The sequence below is a fragment of the Canis lupus genome, chromosome X (assembly GCF_011100685.1).
Source record: "Canis lupus familiaris isolate Mischka breed German Shepherd chromosome X, alternate assembly UU_Cfam_GSD_1.0, whole genome shotgun sequence".
Classification (NCBI taxonomy): domain Eukaryota; kingdom Metazoa; phylum Chordata; class Mammalia; order Carnivora; family Canidae; genus Canis; species Canis lupus.
In genome coordinates, this window is record NC_049260.1 from 111,585,659 (window position 1) to 111,608,241 (window position 22,583).

General features: G+C 42.4%; 1 long non-coding RNA gene across 1 annotated transcript in view; it reads left to right on the forward strand.

The window, feature by feature from the left end:
- LOC119868528 overlaps positions 1-8,793 on the forward strand; it is a 52,763-nt gene extending 43,970 nt beyond the window's left edge. Inside the window, exon 4 of the long non-coding RNA XR_005386470.1 lies at positions 7,903-8,793. This is a non-coding gene — a long non-coding RNA (uncharacterized LOC119868528). The remainder of the gene's footprint in view (positions 1-7,902) is intronic.
- The last annotated feature ends 13,790 nt before the right edge of the window (positions 8,794-22,583 follow it).

Genomic DNA, 22,583 nt, shown 5'->3' on the forward strand with positions numbered 1-22,583 from the left:
CGTGGGGTGGTGAGGCAGTGCAGCAACCACAAAGGGTGGATTAGAATTGTGATGAGCAGAGGCAGCCTGTATTGTGAAAATAAATTTCATTCAAACGCCACAGGCTTACAGTTCACCAAAATCTTGTATCTGTGAAAACATGATCCTTTTGACTATAAGAAAAAAGGACAGCTAAGCAAATAATTTCAGCCAATAAGGAAGTGTTTAGCCCACTCCGAGTTATAGCTAACAGACTTAACGATTATTTATGGCACCACTTTACAGATAATGGTTTCATCCATATCAGGAGTCGACAAAGTGCTTCTGTAGAGGGCCGGAGAGTAAATATTTCTGGCTTTGCGGGTTGAGCCATTTCTGTTGAGTGGACTCAACTTTGCCTTTGCCGGCTAGAAGCCTGCAAACAGACTGAGACAATAAGACAATGAGTGGGCATGGCTGGGTTAGAATACATTTTAATGATGGATGCTGAGTCTGGAAATCCATGTAACTCTATTTTATTTATTTATTTATTTATTTATTTATTTATTTATTTATTTATATAACTTTGACTTACCACCAGACACTCTTCTTTTGACTTTTTTGACCATTTAAAAATGTGAAAACCATTCTTAGCTCAAAGACCATACAAAGAATGGCAATAGGCCTGATTTATTCCCCGGGAAGTCATTTGTAGGTCCCTGGATTTTTTTTTAAAGATTTTATTTATTCATGAAAGACATATCAGAGAGAGAGAGAGAGAGAGAGAGAGAGAGAGACAGGCAGAGGGAGAAGTAGGCTCCATGCAGGGAGCCTGACATGGGACTTGATCCCAGGACCTGGGATCAGGGCCTGGGCTGCAGGTGTCGCTAAACTGCTGAGCCACCTGAGCTGCCCAGGTCCCTGGATTAATACCCATAATAGTCTTAACAATCAGATGGACAGTCCCCTCAGTTAACGTAAATAAACTTTTTACTGCTTTCATAATCCATTTCAACGTGGCTTTTTTTGTATGTGTACAAATGACTGACCATGCCTATGATATTTTGCTTACCTCTCAATATAGCCTTGTGTCTTGTTTGCTAGATCGACTATAAAGAAAAGAATTCAAGCAGTGGATGCGTTGTTCTTAGAATTACCAGAAAAAAAAAAAACAACAGAACACCTGGTTAAATTTGAATTTCAGTTAAGCAACGAATAATTTTTACCCTAAAAGTTTGTTCCCTGTATTGCGTAGGACATACTTGTATTGACGAAATATCTGTTGTTTTTCTGAGATTTTAACGGGGTGTTTTTATCGGTAAATGCGGCATTTCTTGTACTTAGGGACTTCGTCCATCCCGCATTGGCTGAAGCCTTAAGAGTAACGACAGATCTGAAGGCAGGACTCTAAAGTGACACGAGTCTTTAAAGGAGGTTTGAGGAGACGGCTCATCTGCACCCCGTGGTGGCTTCCAGCGTTCCTTAACCCGCTGCAAGCTCCGCTGGGCGTAAACCCGGCTTCCAGCCGCTTTCCGGGGGTCTGGGTTTGCATCCCGCGTGCCAGCCTCGCCTGAACAGCCCGTTTTCATTGCTTGGGTTTTTGCGAGAGCTTCCGGGGTGGCGGGGGAGCCGGGGTGGCCGGGGCCGCGCTTACCTGCGGCCAGAGCCCCGCGGGGTCGAAACGCGCGCGGCTCGCGTCCCGCGGCCGAGCTCCCGCTGCCCGGGCGGCGTCGGGCGGTCGCTGCGGGCCGCTGGTTGGGGGCACTCCCGCTCCGCACGGTGACACGTGTTTCATTTGCTTGGTGACTTGTCGCGGAAAGACGCGGAGGCTTGAGCCCCACCGGCCGATTTGCCGCTGCCCGAGCGGTGCGGCGGGTCAGCGCCTCCGACAGCTCGGGCGTCGGTCCCCTTGGCGGAGGCTCGTCCTCGGGCCTTGGGACGGTCACTCGGGTACTCGGGAGCCCCGGGCCGCGCTGCTGGCGCCGAGGGGCCGCGGGGGGGCGGGGGGAGCGCTGTAAGGGGGGCAGCGCTCCGCACGCGGCCACCTGCGCTGCACCGGTCCTCCCGTCCTTGCGCGGGCGGGGGGGGCCTGGGGGGCAGGTCGCGGTGGGGGGAGGTCGCGGCGTGGGGGGGGCGCAGGCGTCTCGCGGCGCGGCCCGTTGCTAAAGGCGGCGCCGCGCGAGTCCCAGACTCGTCCCCACCGGGGAGCGTTCGCATCTCGGCGGTCGGGAGAGGGCTTGGGGGGTTCCGGGGCGGCGGGAGCCCGGCAGCCCGGCGCCGGTCGGCTTTCCGCGGGAACCGGGCTGCCACAAACCCCCGGGGCCGCGGCGTGGGCTCCCAGGCAGCGCCTCTTGCGCCTCCTGCTCCCGCCGCCGACCGCTTTTCCACTTGCAAAATGAGGGGCCCCCGCCTGCCCCTCCCTCCCTCCGGTCACCGGCCGGGCCGAGGGCAAATCGACCCACGCACCTTAGGCGCCAAATTGAAGGCAGCGGCGGTCGGGGGTGTGCGGGGGGTGGGGGGGAGGAGGCGTGGGGCTTGCGCACCAAGACCCCCAGTAATTACCATCAAAATGAATTCAGTATCATTAAAAATTCAAAGTTCGTGCAAAATAAAATGCGATGATGAACAAAACATGAAGACGTGAAATAAAGACGAGATGTGACCCTCATGTGGCACCACTCAGCCACCCTGGCCTCCCCCTCACCCGGGCCCTGCAAGTCCACTCTGTAGCGATTCCCTCCTCTCTCCGTGCCCGCAAGTCCTGGGCCTCCGTCCTACTTCTCATTTGCTCTTTCTCTGCAATGAGTTCGGTTTTCACGGTGCCTGTGCCTCCCCGGCTGTGCAGAAGGAAGGTGACACTGCCGCTTCGCCACCTCGTGCCCCCAGGAGCCAAGCCCACTTCTTGGCTCGCTGAGGCCATTGGAACAGGTGCGCAGCTTGGAGGAGACCAGAGGCGAGAGCTGGTGCGGGAGCAGCACTGGAGCCACCAACCCCCCCACCAAACCCCCACGGAGGGAAGGCACAAGAAAGAGGAAGCTGTGCTCCCCTCATTAGGGCCTAGGAACCCATTCAGAGGACGCTTGAATATACATGTTTTAAAAGGAACCACAATAAAGCAGGGAAGGACTTTGCAGATTATTTTGCAGAAAGACGGATCCTTCTGTGCTTGGGGACAGCCTGTTCCTTTCTAGCCCGCCATGAGCATTTCCCGGTATTGCAATTGAGTCCGAATTTGCGATGCTCTAGCACCCCCCCCTTTTTTTTTTTATAAATTTATTTTTTATTGGTGTTCAATTTGCCAACATATAGCATAACACCCAGTGCTCATCCCGTCAAGTGCCCCCTTCAGTGCCCGTCACCCAGTCACCCCAACCCCCTCAATACAAAAGGGGGAGAAGTTGGGGAGGTGCAGACATCCTGGGCCCTGTCCTGCAGGCGCAAGGCCACCGCCTGGGCTGCGGGCCTTCCCTCTCCCGGCCTAGCTGTTCCACGCTCCAGCCAGCAGAGGGCACTCTTGCCACGCAGACTCCCCTGGACTTCTTGGGGCGGGGAGACTTTTCAGAGGCATAAAAAAATACTTGGACCCAGTAAGAAATATGCATGATTTTCCATGAAATATTAATGGGAAAAATAGATTATTATTAAGAACTTGTGTATGTCTATTTGATTAATGACCCATCAAACCGTGGAAGGAAAGAAGAGGTCTCATAACTATCGTTATCAAACATTAAAATAGCAATGTGGTAATAAATATCAGCATGATATACTTAAATTATTTAGGACACAAATAAGACTTTTTCTCCTAGGAATGTGTGTGCCGAGACCTAGTAACAAGGAAGAACGGGTCTGCTTTATCCTAAACATCTTCTTTTTAATTTTTCATTTATTACAAACGAACTTTCATGAACACCGAGACAGTTAAACGAAACTTCCTCTCACCAAAGAAATCTGCCGTCTGAGGCCCTCTGTGATTTGCCTCAACAGATTTTGAACTTTGTGTTTCACTCTCCACTTTAGCCACCCTGTCTTTCAGCCTCGTCTCATTTTTTCCAGCATTTCCTTGCCTCTGCCTCCTCTTACTCCCCACTCACTTTCCCTCTTCACACTCTGGAAATCCTACCCATTCTTCAAGATCCACTTCAAATACTGACTTTTTGTGAGTGCTGTCAAGGGATGAAGCCTAGGGAGCCAGATGGCACTGTGGTGAAATGTCACGAGTGCTGTAATCAGAGTGGGGATGGGAAGGAGGCTCTGGGAGCTCTGGTTGGTACTTCAGAGCCAGCGGGTGCTTCAGACACAGGCCAAGAGATTGGGAAAGCTTCCTGGAAGAGGTGGTGCTTGAACTAGTGCTGAAGGTTAAGGAACTCTGGATGATTGAAATGGCCCCCGAGACTGGCTACCTTGTTGGTGACAAGGGAGGAAGGGAAGAGGTAGAGACAGGTAGGCCTGGGAAAGTAGGCCGGCACCATTACACAGAGGAGGTCGGACTTGATTCAATAAGCCATGGAGACTCATGGGGTGATTTCAAGTGGAGACGATATTGGATTAGACCCGCATCTCAGAAGATTGCTCTGGAGGCAGTGTGGTCCATAGGTTTGAATGGCCGGTGCCCCACTTAGGAAGTGGTACCATTCTTCAGATGAGGAAAGAGAAAGGCCCCAACTGGATAGATAAAGTAAAAATGGATAAAAGGGGGCACATGAGGCCCCAATAACACATTGTTGTGACTCTTACAGAATGTGTGGCTTCCTACCTTGTGTTATGTTACATTGCCCTTCCCTGGAAAACGAAGTTCCTGGAAATCAAGGTTTGTTTTTTTTTTTTTTCTCAGTTCATTTCTTTATTCTTTGTATCATATGGCCTGGTACACGATAAGCTTGAGTTGACTGAGGAGAAAATGTCTGAATGATTTTCTCAGGAGGGCTTACTTTTGAAATGCTCTATTTGTGCCCTCTGGGCTCAAAAGCCAGCTGCATGACAGGTTTGTTTATCATCTTAGTCACCGCGCTGGGGTAGTTTATACATTTTGAAAGGAAATAAGATTTCTCATGGAAATCTCACCATTGGCTCCCACTTAGGGGTATCATACTTGGAAATGTTAAATGATTCCAATGGGCTGTACTTTTTGAGCTCGCCACTTGAGTGTGTGTGTTTTAGAAGTTGTGAAGGGGGATCCCGGGGTGGCTCAGCGGTTTAGCACCTGCCTTCGGCCCAGGGCATGATCCTGGAGGCCCGAGATCGAGTCCCACATCCGGCTCCCGGCGTGGAGCCTGCTTCTCCCTCTGCCTGTCTCTCTCTCTGTCTTTCATAAATGAATAAATTTTAAAAAATCTTAAAAAAAAGAGTTGTGAAGGAGGAGACCCATAGCTCTGCACAGCTTATATGACAGCAAACCCCTTGAGACCCAATGTCCTTTCAAACAGAGGCTACGATGAACTCAGTCCGGTTTGTCCATACAAATCCTCACAGGCTGTGGTGTGTTTAGGAAGTCTCTGTTCTTCTCTGTTCAAAGGCTGACAGAAAAAAACATCCTGAGATCCTCCTGCCCCTTTGGGCATGTGAGCTGCGTGAGCCTCAACTCAAAGCTCAGTCAGTGAGGCTTTAATTCTCCTTGGAGAGCATGCCAGGCCTCCTTGGACTCATGAGGACTTAGAAGAATGATGTTCCACCCTCAGCCGTGGAGATAAATGTACTTGGGAATAATACCTTGAGAAGGGGGGCACAAGAGTGTATCATTATTTAACAGCATCCCAACAGCTTCCAGTCTTGGTAGAGTTCACGGAACCAAAAGGTAACAGAGGACGTTTATTTCAGAGGCTTTGCCCTTCCCACTAGCCTGGTGCAAAAGTGATGTGTCCTTGGCAAGTTCAGAGAACACAAGGTGAAACTGTGACCATAAGCGAATGTGGTGGGTAGAAGGTATTTTATCATTTGAAAGTTGGTTGAATGAAGTTTTACCCAGTGATTCAGTGAAACATGTAGTAGTCATTCCTCCTGCCCTGGGTGATCAGTTTTTATGCTCTTGTTTGCTCCTTATTTCCTTTCATACATCTCCACCTCTTTCTAAAAAGATTTTATTTATTCATTTGAGAGAGAGAGAGAGAGAGAGAGCTTGAGCATGCATGAATGGGGGAGCAACAGAGGGAAAAGGAGAGAGAGGATCTTCAAGCAGATTCCCCACTGAGCATGGAGCCCGATGGGAGGCTAGATCCCACAACCCCAAGATCATGACCTGAGCCAAAACGAAGAGTCAGATGCTCAACTGACTGAGCCACCCAGGTGCCCCCATCTCTATCTTATAAGGTATAGAAAAGAATTGCTATTAGTATAATGAAGTTAAACTGTCCCCAGGTTCAGATAATCTGGTTTGGGATAAAATTGCCATAAATCTTCTGTTCAAGTTTGGTAGAGAGAGAGGAGATTTGGAAATTGAGCCTCATACCTTTAAATTGCTATTGGGATTCGGGCTTCATGACGCCTTAGGATTTAATCTGTTGATTTCAAGTGAAGAAAGATTTCATTTAACATGATTTCTCCCCAATGATCAGTTGTTCTGTAGTTGTAATTCTGAATCTTGTATTTAACCCGAAAAGCCACTGACAGTTATGTGATAGTGCCTAAAATGTACCATGAAACATGAGATTGTTCCCTCACGCCCACATGTGTATGCACACACCCCCACACTTATTATTACGAGAATGTTCACATCTACAGAGAAGTGGGATAGTGAAATGCATGTCCACCTACCGACCACCTGGATCAAACAATTGTTGATATTTTTTCATAAAAGAAGTGACTAGTTATATATGTATTTGCTTCAGCACCCCCAGCCCCCCAAAAAGTATTTGCCAGTGTCACCCCGGTTCCATTATTGGACCTAATAGAGTCAACAATAATCACCTGCTCTCCACCAGCAGCCTCCTCATATCCAGATTTCTCCAGTTGTGCCCAAACTGTGAGTGACCGTTAATTATTAGTGAAGCCATTATCGGAAGGTCGGAGATCTGAGAACTTGGTACTTACTGTCCCTCAGTTGACATGTCAGGAGTATAGATTGGTAGCAGAGCAGAACTTAAGCCAGCAAAATGTCTAGTAATTAATTATTCGTTTGGAAACAGTCCCTTCCTTGATCCATACTGACCTCTGGAGAAAGTTGAGCCATTGATTGGAATCAACTTGCGCCTCTGACTTGGTCACATGGGGGCTCTGACTCCACCAGAGCCCCCGTCTCCTGTAAAGAGGGGAAGTGCCATGGAGAGAGGCCCTCTGGCACTCTTCTAGGTGCACGGTCCGTTATTCCAACACCATTCACTGAGTAGTCCATCCTTTCCGCAATACCACAGAAATACCACAGAGCTATAAAATAATGAAAGAAAATATGTGAATATATTTTTTATCCTCTTAGGGTAGGGCAGCCTTTTCAAAGCAAGGCCTGAACCATTTGACTATGTAAATATTTGGACCATCTTTATGGCAAAAGACAAAATTAAAAAATAAATGACAGGCTCGGAGAAAACGTTTGCCACACAGACTTAAAAATAAGAGTTCCCTAATATGCTAATGGTGTCTGCAAATCGGCAAGGAAAACATTTTAAAGTGGGCAAAGGATATAAACAAGACAATTTCAAGATGAAGAAATAGAAATGGCTCACCATATGGAAAGATGATTAAAGAAATGAAAATTAAGACAAAAATGAGTTACCTCGTTATTCACCTTCTGTTTGGCACAAATGACAAAGATTGGTAATATTTCATGTTGCTGAACACACGGCAGAGAAGGCCTCTCCTCCACCCTTAGCGAGCATACAAATCGGTAGGCACAGCCCTCGTAAGGGCGAGTTGGCATATATTGAATTTCTGTTTCCTCGCCAATGTAAAAGCTCCTTAGACAGTCTGCTCCAGTTCCTGACTTCATTTTCTATTTCTGTATCTGCTTTCTCCTAGATGGTGATACTTGTGCTTCTCAGCTCAGCCTGGTAGCCTGACCCTGACTCCTGAGGTCCGTGATCCCGTCACAACTGCAAGTCATTCTCCCACAAAGTTTGAGGTTACCCAGTTTGAGAGTTTTGGAACAACATGCAAGTTCAAGTCACCAGCATGTTATCTTGCTGTCTCGTGTGACAAGACCAACATCCGGGTTGCTTGCCTCTGGCCTCATTCTTCTGCCCGCTGGTCCCTCTGCAGCCGTTGATCACACACGCGTGTTTGTCATACAAAAGCTGTCTTGCTTTTCGTATTTGTCTCGTGAATGTTGTCCTTGGCTTCATGCACGTCATAAGTTGGTGTTGCGTGCTGACCACTGATACATAGAACTTTCAGTACTTGTCGATTTGCGTAGGTTTGGGTGAGAATGGCATCCAAGCAGAAAAACAAGAAGGCAGACGATAGAAATGCAAGAAAAACAAAGGGCAAGAAAAGTGATGTCTGTAGCAAACAATATGAAAGTGCTTGAAATGCTCCATAATGGTGAAACTGAGACCTCTATAGGGTGCTTTTTGGGTGTTAATGAATCTAATTTGAACAGTGAAGAGAAATGAGAAAGCTGTTAGGGCCAGTGTGTCGAAGGGCACACTAGAATCATTGAGAAAACCATACATAGCTTGAAATGTCAAAACATAGACAATGGAAAAAGATTGGCCTGTGCGGCTTCTAACACGGGGATCGCTGGCGAGGCCTCCTCCTGTGTGTGTAACTTGCCAGCGCGCATCACAAAAATGCAAGTTTATTTATTTATTTTTTAAAGATTTTATTTATTTATTTATCCATGATAGACACACACAGAGAGAGGCAGAGACACAGGCAGAGGGAGAAGCAGGCTCCATGCAGGGAGCCCGACGTGGGACTCGATCCCAGGACCCCAGGATCACGCCCTGGGCCAAGGGCAGGCGCTGAACCGCCGAGCCTCCCAGGGATCCCCAAAAATGCAAGTTTAAATTTCGATCTGGATGAAAAGTTGTAACATTCATCACCAGTAACGGGTGGTTTGGGTAGGTTTAAGAAACGCCGTGTGGTCTGTGTGGAAAGAGCTGGCTGGCAGAGGAAGCAGATTGTGAGGCTGCTGCTGAGTATCCTGAGTACCTGAGGAAACTGAGGCCCGTGGCTGCTTCTTCCGAGCCCATGAGACGGCCCGGTTCTGGAAGCGCATGCCTACTTGCACCTCTATTGCAAAGGATGAGCAAAAGACCAGAGGCTTCAAGCCTGGTAAAGACAAGCTCAGAGTTCTGTTTTGTTCCAGGGCTTCTGGTGACTTTCTGATTAAATCCAAGTTGCCTCACAGATTCCGTAATCCCTGTCCTCTTAAAGAGAATGCTAAAAACACTTTCTTTTTCTTTTTTTTAATTTATTTTTTATTGGTGTTCAATTTACTAACATAGAGAATAACACCCAGTGCCCGTCACCCATTCACTTTGCATGGTGGGAAACCAGAGAATATGGGTCACCGAGAGACTCTTTTTTGGACTTTTTTGAAGGGTTTGTTCCTGAGGTTAGACAAGATTTAAACTAAAAAAATCACGAATTCAAAGTGTTGCTGATTCTGGACAGTGTTCCCACTGACAAAATTGCCATAGTTAACACTGATCCATGTGTTCGAGTCCTCTCTGTTCCCTCTGGTACGGTCCACTCCTTTATCCCATGCATCTGGGAGTGCTAAAATTTATATTTTTTTGTAAATTTATTTTTATTGGTGTTCGATTTGCCAACATATAGAATAACACTCAGTGCTCATCCCGTCAAGTGCCCCCCTCAGTGCCCGTCACCCAGTCACCCCACCCCCCGCCCACCTCCCTTTCCACCACCCCTAGTTCGTTTCCCAGAGTTAGGAGTCTCTCATGTTCTGTCTCCCTTTCTGATATTTCCCACTCATTTTTCCTCCTTTCCCCTTTATTCCCTGTCACTATTTTTTATATTCCCCAAATGAATGAGACCATATAATGTTTGTCCTTCTCCGACTGACTTACTTCACTCAGCATAATACCCTCCAGTTCCATCCACGTCGAAGCAAATGGTGGGTATTTGTCGTTTCTAATGGCTGAGGAATATTCCATTGTATACATAGACCACAGCTTCTTTATCCATTCATCTTTCGATGGACACCGAGGCTCCTTCCACAGTTGGGCTATTGTGGACATTGCGGCTATAAACATCGGGGTGCAGGTGTCCTGGCGTTTCACTGCATCTGTATCTTTGGGGTAAATCCCCAGCAGGGCAGTTGCTGGGTCGTAGGGCAGGTCCATTTTTAACTCTTTGAGGAACCTCCACACAGTTTTCCAGAGTGGCTGCACCAGTTCACATTCCCACCAACAGTGCAAGGGTTCCCCTTTCTGGGAGTGCTAAAAATTGTTCACGATGTCCTGTACTTGCCATATATTTGATTACCTTGCAGATCTCATGAGAGAGACACCAGAACTTACTGTTAAAGTAGCTTGGCAAAATTTCTCCATTTGTAATGCTTTAACGAGAGTAGAACAATCGGTGAGAGAAATAACATAAACAACCCTTAATGGAGCCTGGCAGAAACTTTTTTTTTTTTTTCTGGCAGAAACTTTGGAATGACTTTGTAACTGACTGGAAATTTTCCTCCAGTGGTAGAAGGAATTGAAAATGTTGTAGCATCTGCAAAATGTTTGGGTGGTGAAGGATTTGAAGACATTGAATTAAGTGGCTTTTTGCTGAACTGTCAGATTCCCCCCCTCAGGAGACCGTTGAGAAATTTCTCAGAGATGTGATCATATCAAAAATTGATAAAAGAGGTCAGCATAGGTTAACATCCAGAACTCGAAGAATGGTGAAGCAGCCCCTCTGCAAATCAAATTGCCGTAATGATTCAGAGGAAAGAGATCCTTCGACGAAATATTTATTGACCTACAGGCAAGATTAAAAGGATTACCCACAGCCCTATAAAGCAGTAATAAGAAACTTTCAAATGAAGGCCAGTAAGCCTTTTCTCTCTGTTTGCTTCAACAGGGTAGAAGAGGCTGGACCTTAGGGTTTTGTCATTCGAGCCCAGCCCACGAGCGAGCTGCAGGCAGAAAGGCCACAGTGACAGTTGAGGCTTGGGAGTCAGATTCCAACAGCTCTGATGATGCGGTGATCTGTGTGCTGAAAGATGAAAGTAGCCCAGGACATAAAGCCAATGATATAATTAACCCATTTTTGCAAATACCTAGAGTTGGCTCTTGATTAATTGGCAGTGGTGTGATGAGGGCCACAATGAGAAGAACATGGCACTTAGATAATAAGGAGGGGCTTCGCCACTGGCTTCGCCACTGGCTTCTTGCCTGTCCTGGACCGGGGATCTCCCTGTCTTTGGGTGAGTGGCGCTTAGTCCTGTCAGGATAACCCTTGGGTTATTGGGGTGTGACAAGTCAGCCTAGAGCCCAGGCTGTGGAATCAGACCTGCTTTCAATCCTGTCCCTGCCAGTTAGCAGCTATGTGACTATGGGCATGCTTTTTAACCTTTCAGACTTGACTTTCTAATCTGTAAAACGGGGTCAAAAATACCTGCATTATAGGATTGCTATGAGACTATAAGAAATGCTTAGTACGGTGCCTGGCACATAGCAAGCGCTCAATAAATTGTTGCTATTATTATTATTATAAGAAACGTTATAGAAATAAATATGATAGTTTACTCTTGTTTTTGCAAAATCTTATTACTTTGGTATTTATCTGATTTCCCTCCAAAAAAAATAGTATGCATGATTGTTTTAAGAAGAGAGAAGGAATAAAAATCGATTTTCAGTATTTATTTTTGCTTGTGAAACAGACCTGAAACAGTAATTCCTCTGTCCCGATGTTACTCCTTGACCTGCAGCTTTATTATTTATATGTGATTTATTTATAATGTAGTTATCATTGCATGGTATTTATTTATATAGTGGTTACTTTTAATGACTTTTTTCACATGGATGTATTCCTAGTCTCTAGAAAATAGTCCATCCACTTGGTTCCACTTTTGAGATAATTAACTCACACTGTGTTAATAGGAGCTAAAGATACAGCTATGTAGGGCCTTCTTTGCTTAAACCACCAAGTTATTAGCTTAGTTGCCTTTGAGGGAGAATTGGATATCCAAGTAATGCTGCTAGGTGAGCGCAATTCCTCATAACTAGCTTCTGAACAGCTTTGTCATTCCGTGTATTCTGAGAGCATTCAAGAAGTTTAAAATCATGCTTTCAGAATGCTGAGTGTTCATCATAATCCCAATGCTGGATCTGTTGAGCAACGGAGCTGTCACTGCCTTGTTTCTGGCCTCATTTACCTCTTCACCTGGATGATTAGAGTGGCCTCATAACTCACATCCCGACCCTTTTACCGCTTTAACTGGGAGTCTTTGATGTCCTGGTATATATATATCTGGTAGTCTTCAGCGCTTTGCTTCCTGATGAAATTTCCTCGTGTACAGCTCTGATTGTGGTACTTCCTTGTTCAAAAAATCTTCAGTGGCTGCCCACTGTCTATATATTCCACTATTTGACCTTTAAATCACAGCCCAGTCCCAGTGTACTGGAATTGGTTTTGTCTGCCAGTATACTCTTTCATACGATTATGTGATAGTCTGTGACTTCCTCAGTCCTATCTGACTAAGCACTAAGAATCTTTAGCCTACAACTCAGCCCTGATCTCTTAAGTTTGTCACTTAAGCTCTGGTGGGTAAGAACAGAAATTAGACTTATTAGCTGGAGCCAGAGTGCCTGAGATGAGACTACCAAGCTGTAGTCTCCTTCCTCTTCTCCTCCAGCATTACAAACACCTAACTTGGCTCCGGCTAATGAGAAGAACATGGGAAGTAGAGTGAGGGCTTTGCCCCTTCTTGTCTGTCCTGGGCTGAGGACTCCCTTTCTTTGGGTGAGTGGTGCTCAGTCCTGGAAGGATAACCTCAGTCTGTAAAAGTGACTTTCTTCTTTAATTTTCTTTTTAAGCTTCCAGCCTACCAAATTAGGGTATCTGAACCCTACCCACCCCTTACCTAGAGTCCTGGATGCTACCCATTTAATTTTGGCTCTGAATACAAATATCCTTGTCAGGGCCCTGAAATAATTAAGTAGAGATCTAAACTCCATCCTTAGGTTCTTGCTAGCCTCCTATTCTGAGCATCATCACATACATAGTATCTTTATTTACCACCAAGCTTCAAATTGCTCTACTCATTCTTTGGCATGTGACTGCTAGCCTGGAATGTACTCCCTATACTTACTATACCCTAGATTTGGCATAAGGAGCTGGCCCTGGCAAAGTAAGGCCCCCGGTTCAAATCTGGCCCAACTGTTGTTTTTTTTTTTTTTTTAAATAAAGTATTATTGCAGCACAGCCATACCCACTCATTTATGTATTGTCTGTGGCTACACTATAATGACACAGTTGAGTAGTTGCCATAGAAACCATATGGCCTTTAAAAACTTAACTATTTACAGAAAACATTTGCTGACTCCTACCTAAAACCATGAAGTTCTCCATGCCTTGATACTACTTATTCTTTGGCAATTCATTGTTTCCATCCCGTCTAACAATATGGATCTAGAAAGCTAGTTCATTGGGACCATGAAAATAGATTCCAACCCATTCAAATGACTTGCTTTTACTTGAATTTCCGACTTCCTCTCTGTCATCTTCCCAAAATGTCCTTTCTCTGTGTTTTGCTTTTTAGCGAAAGAGATGTTCTAGACATAAAGACTACTAGAGTAGCTTTATGATATGTCTTCAAATGTCATATCAGGTCCTAATATGAAAGTCTTTCAACATTGCCAGTTCTTTCAACATGACCTTCTAGCATCTCTAAGGTTAGGACTTTCAATTCTTTAGTGTCTCTAACATCAGGTTTTCTGAGCACCATAGCTTCCAACATCTCCAATTGCCAGATCTTCTAAATGTTAAAATATGTCTTCCACTCTCTGGCCTGAAGCATCTCCAATGTGGGTTTTCTAATCTCCTCAATATCAGGGAAATTAAAAGTCTAGGTCTTCTACTTTCTCCAACAGTCAATCTTCAAGATCCAGGTCTTGTCTTTCTGGGTCCAGAGTTCCAAGTTCCATTTTTTCTATGTTCCCAATCCTCCAGTGAGTCCTATATGCAGGTCTTCTAGAGTCCACATGTCTCATTGTGTCCAAGTCCAGCTCTTATAATACCCTCTAGTGCTTACATCATTCAGTTCCTACAACCTTCAGTATCTCCTAAATTCTGGTTTTGTAGTATCTCATTATCATTCCTCCACCGCCCAAGTGTTTCAATATCTCTAAGAACTTGGTCTTCTAGTGTTTAGGTGTTCTGACATCCCCAATGTCTGAATGACTAGGTCTTTTAAAATCCTGAAATCTTAATGTCCAAGTTTCCTAATGTCTGGGGCTAACCAACACCCTTGACTTCCAGCATCATGAAAATTACAATTCCCAAATTCTATGTCTTAACATGAATGTGTCAATACCCAGGTTTTCCAAATGTTTCCCAATACTCAGGCCTTCCAATTTTAGGGTTTCTAATTGTCTAGATCTTCTATTATCTATATCTTTCAATGTTTAGGGCTTCCAAGGTACAGGACTTACGATGTCTCTAGTATTCAGGGCTTCCGGTACCCATGAATTCCAACATTCAAGGTCTCCAAAGTCTCCAATGTCCAGAATAACCAATGTCCACAAAATCCAAGGCTTCCAGTGTCTCCAACATCCTGTGCTTGCAATGTCTCCAATGTCCAGGGTTTCCAATGGCGCCAGTGTCAAGGTCTTCCAACAACTCCAGGTCTTCCAGCAACTCCAAGTCTTCCAACAAATTCCAAGTCTTCCAACAGCATCAAGGTCTTCCAGCTAATCCTAGTCTTCCAGAAAATTCACGTCTTCCAGATAATCCACGTCTTCCAGTAATTCTCGGTCTTCCACAAAATCCATATCTTCCAGGAAAATCCACGTCTTCCAGAAAATCTACGTCTTCCAATGATTTCAAGGTCTTCCAGACAATCCACGTCTTCCAGCAATTTCAAGGTCTTCCAGCCAATCCACGTCTTCCAGAAAAAATTATGTCTTCCACCAAATCCAAGTCTTCCAATCAATTCAAGTCTTCCAGCTAATTTATGTCTTCCGGAAAAATCCAGGTCTTCCAGTCAGTCGATGTCTTCCGGAAAGAAATCCAGGTCTTCCACTCAGTCCACGTCTTCCAGAAAAATCTATGTCTTCCGCCAAATCCATATCTTCCGGAAAAATCCAGGTCTTCCAACCAATCCATGTCTTCCACCGAATCCAGTCTTCCAGTCAATCCACGTCTTCCAGACAAAATTTATGTCTTCCACTAAATAAATCCAGGTCTTCCAAAAAAGCCACGTCTTCCAGAAAATTTATGTCTTCCACTAAATCCAAGTCTTCCAACAAATATACGTCTTCCTAGAGATCCACGTCTTCCAGAAAATTCATGTCTTCCAGTAACCTCCAGGTCTTCCAGCAAATCGACGTCTTCCAAACAATCCAGGTCTTCCGGACAATTCGGGTCTTCCTGAAAAATCCACGTCTTCCAGAAAAGCCATGTCTTCCAGGAAATCCATGTCTTCCAGTGACCTCCAGGTCTTCCAGAAAATCCATGTCTTCCATCAAATCCATGGCTTCCAGAAAATCCACGTCTTCCAGCAAAGCTGTGTGTCTTCCATCAAATACATGTCTTCCAGCCTAGCCACGTCTTCCAGAAAATCTGCGTCTTCCAGAAAATCCACGTCTTCCAACTAAGCCACGTCTTCCAGAAAATCCTTGTCTTCCTACATCTCCAGGGCTTCCAGCATCTCCAGGGCTTCCAGCATCTGCTCGTCTTCCAGCATCTCTGCGTCTTCCTACATCTCTGCGTCTTCCTGCATCTCCGCGTCTTCCGGCATCTCTTCGTCTTCCAGCATCTCTTCGTCTTCCAGCATCTCCACGTCTTCCGACAACTACCCAGTCTTCCAACAGCGGGCTCAATATCCACGTCTTCCGACGCCTCCAGGGTACCGGCCTTCTAACATTCAGGTCTTCCGGTGTCTACGATATCCAGGTATTCTGACATGTTCCATAGTCCAGGTCTTCTGACCTTTCCCCAGGTCCAGACCTTTTTAAAAGGAGTCTTCCCAAGTCCGAGCCTTTCCATGTTCAGATCTTTCCACAGACAGGTCTTCCAACACAAATAACCCTGCTTCCAGTAGAATTAGCCTCAAAAAATTTAAATAAGGCCATCCTTCTTATAGACCAGATTCTATGGATCCACCATATTGAAGCTTAATAGTATTTTTTCGCTGTTAGGAAATGTGTATTTATTCACAGCTTTTTAAGATAAGTGTTCATAAGACAGCTTCTGTAATATAAGCACATTGAAGGGATTGCTGTGATAAATTTTGCTACTTGGCTAATGCTTAAAGTTTTTATATAGTCAATTATGGTTAGGTGCAAATGAAATTCTTATTTTAATAAGAAAAAATTCCTGTTTAGAGACTATTTTAGTTAGAGTGAACATACAATGTATTTATCCATTTCTTATACCGCCAATTTTTGTTTGATCTTAATGTGACTAGCCAATAATAATAATAATAATAATAATAATAATAATAATAACATTTGACATAGCATTTGCTACATCCAGGCACTGTTCTAATGCATCACTTCATTTAATCTTCACAAGAACCCACTGAAGTGGGTACTATCATCTCCGTTTTACAGATGAGGAAACTGACACACAGAGGGGAAGTAACTTGTTCAAAGGACACAACTAATAAATGATAGACCTAGCTAGCCTGTTGAACCCAGCTTAGCCTTTTGCCAGAGTCCATGATCCCAATCACTGTGCTATAATATCTGCTGTTGAAAGTCAAGTTGAGAATTATGGGATCCAAAGCTTGATTGCTCCTATTTTATGTGCAGACTATTATCAGATCTTATATACAAATGGTCTTCTTTATGCTGCCACTATCAGAACCTATTTGTATTCACAGATCTCATTCCTCAACTAGCTACTATTATTCTCTTGCCCATGTATGTGGAACTAGGCACACTTTTTTTTTCAAGATTTTATTTATTTATTCATGAGACACACACACACACACACACACACACACACACACACACAGAGGCAGAGACACAGGCAGAGGAAGAAGCAGGCTGCATGCAGGGAGCCTGATGTGGGACTCGATCCTGGATCCCAGGATCACGTCCTGAGCCAAAGGCAGATGCTCAACCGCTGAGCTACCCAGGCATCCCACAAACACTTTCTGATACCATTTTCAGTCTGGGCAGAAACAATATAAGGAAGCACTGAGTTCCAAGTACCATTTGCTTTAGAATCATATTCACAGATCCATGCTCTGAGTACTGGTGCTTGGAATTTATCCATCTACTTTCATCCCTTATCACTGACTGTTCTCCACTTTGCACCTTACTATCTAGACCACTTACCATTAGTTTGTTTCTGACCTCCAGGATTCACCTGTTTCTTCCAATATCACTGACCTCCTGGATTCCTGACCACTGTCTTGTTGTTCAACTAATGGTAACTACAACTCCCTAACTCCCAGTATGCTGACCTAGGGAGCCAGCTACTTGGTTCTCCGAGTCTCAGCTCCTACCAGGTGCTTTCAGCAACATTGCTACCATGCCTCTGGCTGGCAGAACAAGCATTAAAGCCACATAATGAAATTATGGTCAGACAGGGAATTTCTAAAGACATAGAATCATCTACATGGTAATGCAAATGAATCATAATAATTATTACTAAAATTGAAATACCTTCCAAATGTCTAGTGACTTATTTTGCAAAGTGCTGTCATTTCATCCATCACTCATCTATTGGTTCATTCATTCATTCATTCATTCAACAGATATTTATTGAGCGCCAGCTGTGTGCCAGGCATATTTCAATGGAGCTTACAATCACCTAGGGAAAACTGGCAATGTACAAACAATTGAACAATTATTTATATGTTGTTGCAAGGCCATGAAGGAAAAGTAAATATAGGATGCTGTAAGAGTCTGGAAAGTTAGAGAGCATTCCTGAGGAAGTAACATGTATGGTGACTGAAGGATTGATTTTCTTATTTGATTATTAAGATGGATGCTTTTATATCAGTTTTACCTAATCAGGTTAAACAGCGAGTACTGAAGATGGTCACGAGAGCATGTATTTTGACTTCTTTTCTTTCCCTACTACTCCATGCTGCCTTAAAATAAATAGTAAGTACGGTTTGGGCAATATATATCAGGGGATATAAAAATATTGGTACTCTTCAACTTAGTATTTTCACTTCAATGAATATGTTCAAAGAAATAATCTAAAATGTGGATAATTCATGCACAAAGATGTTCCTCACATAGTTATTCGGTATAGTGAAAAACAGAAAAACCTGGGGGGTCTAACTTTAAGGGCATGATTAAGTAAATGTGCTATTTCCATGTGATGGAATATTCTTTCATTAAAATATTTATGGTATGTTGATATTATATAATGTTAAGTGAAAAATCAGCATACAAGATTATATAAAGTGTGATTGCAATTATCTTAAATATATATAATCAGAGACAAATGACTAGAAATAAACACATTAGAGATTGTGAACTAATTATCTCTAGGTGGGTAGGATTATGTGTGATTTTTGTTTACTTCCTGGTGTTCTTTTTCTTCTTCCAAAGTTCTTACGGTGTGAAAGTATATTCAGGAAAAATATTTAAATGATTGTGCATAAAAAGTTCATTATTTATTCATCTTATTATACATGTAATCAAGTTTTACTGTTGAAAACACTTCAAAATAAAAGCAAGCAAAGTGAAAAAATTACAATCTTAAACTCAATACTTAGAGATAATTGCTACAAAGTTTTTGATGTATGTATTTCCACACTCTTTCGTAGTAGGTATGTTTATTCTTTTTAACAGAATGGAATCACACTGCCATTTAACCTATTTTTTTTCACTTAACAATAGATTGTTAACATCTTTCCATGTCAGTAACTGTGAATCTATGTTCTGATTTTAATACATGACTTATTTACTTTATCTCCTTTTGGTGGGCATTAGGTTCTTCCCAGTTTTTTTGTATTTTAAAAACTGCTGTGATGAGCACAAACATAGCACAAGTTGTGCAGAACATGTCATCCTGCATGGTGGCCCTGTACATGACTGTGTGCAAATTTGCACAGGTATTACTGAGGATAAATTCTTTTTTTTTTAATTTATTTTTTATTGGTGTTCAATTTACTAACATACAGAATAACCCCCAGTGCCCGTCACCCATTCACTCCCACCCCCCGCCCTCCTCCCCTTCTACCACCCCTAGTTCGTTTCCCAGAGTTAGCAGTCTTTACGTTCTGTCTCCCTTTCTGATATTTCCCACACATTTCTTCTCCCTTCCCTTATATTCGCTTTCACTATTATTTATATTCCCCAAATGAATGAGAACATGTAATGTTTGTCCTTCTCCGACTGACTTACTTCACTCAGCATAATACCCTCCAGTTCCATCCACGTTGAAGCAAATGGTGGGTATTTGTCATTTCTAATGGCTGAGGAATATTCCATTGTATACATAGACCACATCTTCTTTATCCATTCATCTTTCGTTGGACACCGAGGCTCCTTCCACAGTTTGGCTATCGTGGCCATTGCTGCTAGAAACATCGGGGTGCAGGTGTCCTGGCGTTTCATTGCATTTGTATCTTTGGGGAAAATCCCCAACAGTGCAATTGCTGGGTCGTAGGGCAGGTATATTTTTAACTGTTTGAGGAACCTCCACAGTTTTCCAGAGTGGCTGCACCAGTTCACATTCCCACCAACAGTGTATGAGGGTTCCCTTTTCTCCGCATTGAGGATAAATTCTTAAAGGAGAGTTGCTGAGCCAACGACTATATACATCATGATGCTTACCAGAGCAAAAAAATTAGAAGCAATCCAGATGTCCAACAATTGAGGATAGTTAAATAAAATTATGTGGTAACTGTATGATGGACTACTATGCAGCCATTTAAGTTTATATCACAGAAGAATATTTACTGAAATGGGAATATGTTCACAAGATCTCATTAGTGAGAGGAATAGGTCACATGAAAGTATGTATAATATTTAAAATTTTAGAAAGGAAACTATATAAATGTACTCAGAAAAATAACTGGAAGAACATATACTATGTTAGTAGTAAAAATCTCAAAAGAAAAATAACCGAATTGTGGTATATTTTCACAATGTAATATTGTTACACAGCAGTGAAATGAATGAACTGCTAACATAATAATATGAGTAGATTGTACTTCTATAGTGTTAGATTAAGGTATGAAGTCCCAGAAGACTACATATAAAAGGATATTCTTTCTATAGTCTTCAAAAACAAGTAAAACTAAGCATTATATTATTTAGGTGTACATATATATTTGGGATTAAAAATATTCTTAGTAAGCAAAGAAAAATAAATAAAAAAATCGGGATAATGATCATTGGGGCTTAGGAAAGGGGCTTGGAATAGGAGAGGATCACAGAAATGGATTGAAGTTATTTGTCCATCTTCTAGTGCTCAGGTTTTGATGGGTGGGTGGCTGTTCATTAAATAACTAAAAGCACACCATTGACTATTTAATAATTGCACGATTATTATGAAAATTAAAATAAGTTAATGGATGAAAATAAAAGAGGGCCATGCATAGACCGATGAGACAGTGTGCATGGATCACTCATAATACAATTCAGTGCACTCAAATTTCATATTTCGTAAGCAGTTATCTTTGGGTGGTTGGAGTACATGGGCTTTTTATTCTCTTGTTGCTCTTTAGTCTCTAAATTTTCTATAGGGAAAATACAATATTATATTAATTGAAAAATAAGCCCCAAATTACATAGAGTAAGATCTCAAATATGTTAAACACGCATAACGGGGACTGAAAAAGTGTTGACGTGTTAATAATAATTGCCTTTGTGGAGTGAGAGTTCCTATCATTTTTTTATGTTTCCTTCTACTTGTTTTTTAAGCCAAATGTTATGGAGTGAGCTTACTTTTTTGCGGTTACAAAAGTAATCTATGCTTATTATAAAAGTAAAAAGTGCAGTCTTTTTATAAAGTGTATAAGTATATATACTATACTATACTTATACACTATACTATATATACTATATATACTTGTATATAAGTATACTTATATACTTATATATACTTATATACTTATATATACTTATATACTTATATATAAGTGTAAATATACTTATATATAAGTATAGTATATTTAGTATAGTGTATAGAATATGGACAATAACATTTTATATAAGTATATATAGTATATATAGTAAGGAGCGAAAATATCCCTCTCCTGGTCCCCCGTCCAGAGACAGACATGATTATTTGTTTACTTTGTATCTTCCAAGTACTTTTTCTCTCTCTGTGCGTGTGTTCTTGTATGTTTTATTTAGAAAATGAAGTCATCCTATACATATTATTCTACAGCTTGCCCTCCCCACCCACCACCGCTCGATAGAAAGTCATTGCTGTAATAGCCAGTAGAATTCCATGGTAAGGTGTGCTGTATCATTTATCCAACTCTTTCCACATGGTAAATCTAGATTGTTAACAGTGTGTTTACTATTATAGATAATGCTATAAAAAGTATTCTTTTTCATCTATCTTTTGCATGTTTAGAAGTATTTTTCTAGGCTGGTACCTTAGAAGTATAATGGCTAGATCAAAGGGTTTGAGCTAAATAGCCCTCCTGGCATGCTGGACACTATCATTCTTTTTAATTTGTCAGCATTTTGGAGAAAAAAAATCCAATCTCATTCCATTAAGTTATTTTCCCCTAATCACTAGTAAAGTTAAGCACCTTTTAATGTATTTATTAGCTATTTGTATTTCTTCTGTTGGAGATTGCTTGTTCATATCCTTTGCCTGTTTTTCTGCGGAATCATTTGTCTTTTTTCCTTGTTGATTTGTAGGAAGTCTCTGGATATTAGAGCTGGTATCCTTTTGTCTGCTCTATGCTACAAATGCCTGTCATCTGTCTTTGTAAAAGTTTATTTATGGTGGTATTGCCCTGAAGATTTAATTATGGAAATAGGTAAACATATTAATCTTTGTTTTATAGTTTCTTGGTTTTGTGTCATACTTAGGTAGGCGTCTGTATTCTAACATTTTAAAAAATAGTCTCTTACATTTTCTAGGAATATGTTATATATTTTTTATTGCTTGGTGCTTTAATCCATATGGCATTGTGTTTGTGTGTGTGTGTGTGTGTGTGTGTGTGTGTGTGGTGGAAAGTAGGGACCTACGTTTATTTTTTCAGAAGAGATAGCTAGTTTTCCTAATTTATTTACTGTATTACTGTATTATATTTGCTCTACTTTGGAATTCTTTTTTAATCGTGAAGTATGTAGATATGCTTATGATCTTTTCTGTTCAGTTTTGTCTTTTACTGAGCTAGTACCTCACTGCTTTAATTACTATGGCATTATAATGTGTTTTGAAATCTGATGGGGCTGCTCTTCCCCCTTCACTATTCTTTTTTATTTTTCAGAATTTACTTGTCTATTCTTGTACATCCTCTTTCTTCAGATGAATTTTAGAACCAACGCATCAACTTCTATTAAAAAAAATCCTTTGAATTGCCTCGGACCTTTTGTGTCAAGAACTGACATCTTTACGATACAGAGTTTTGCATTTAT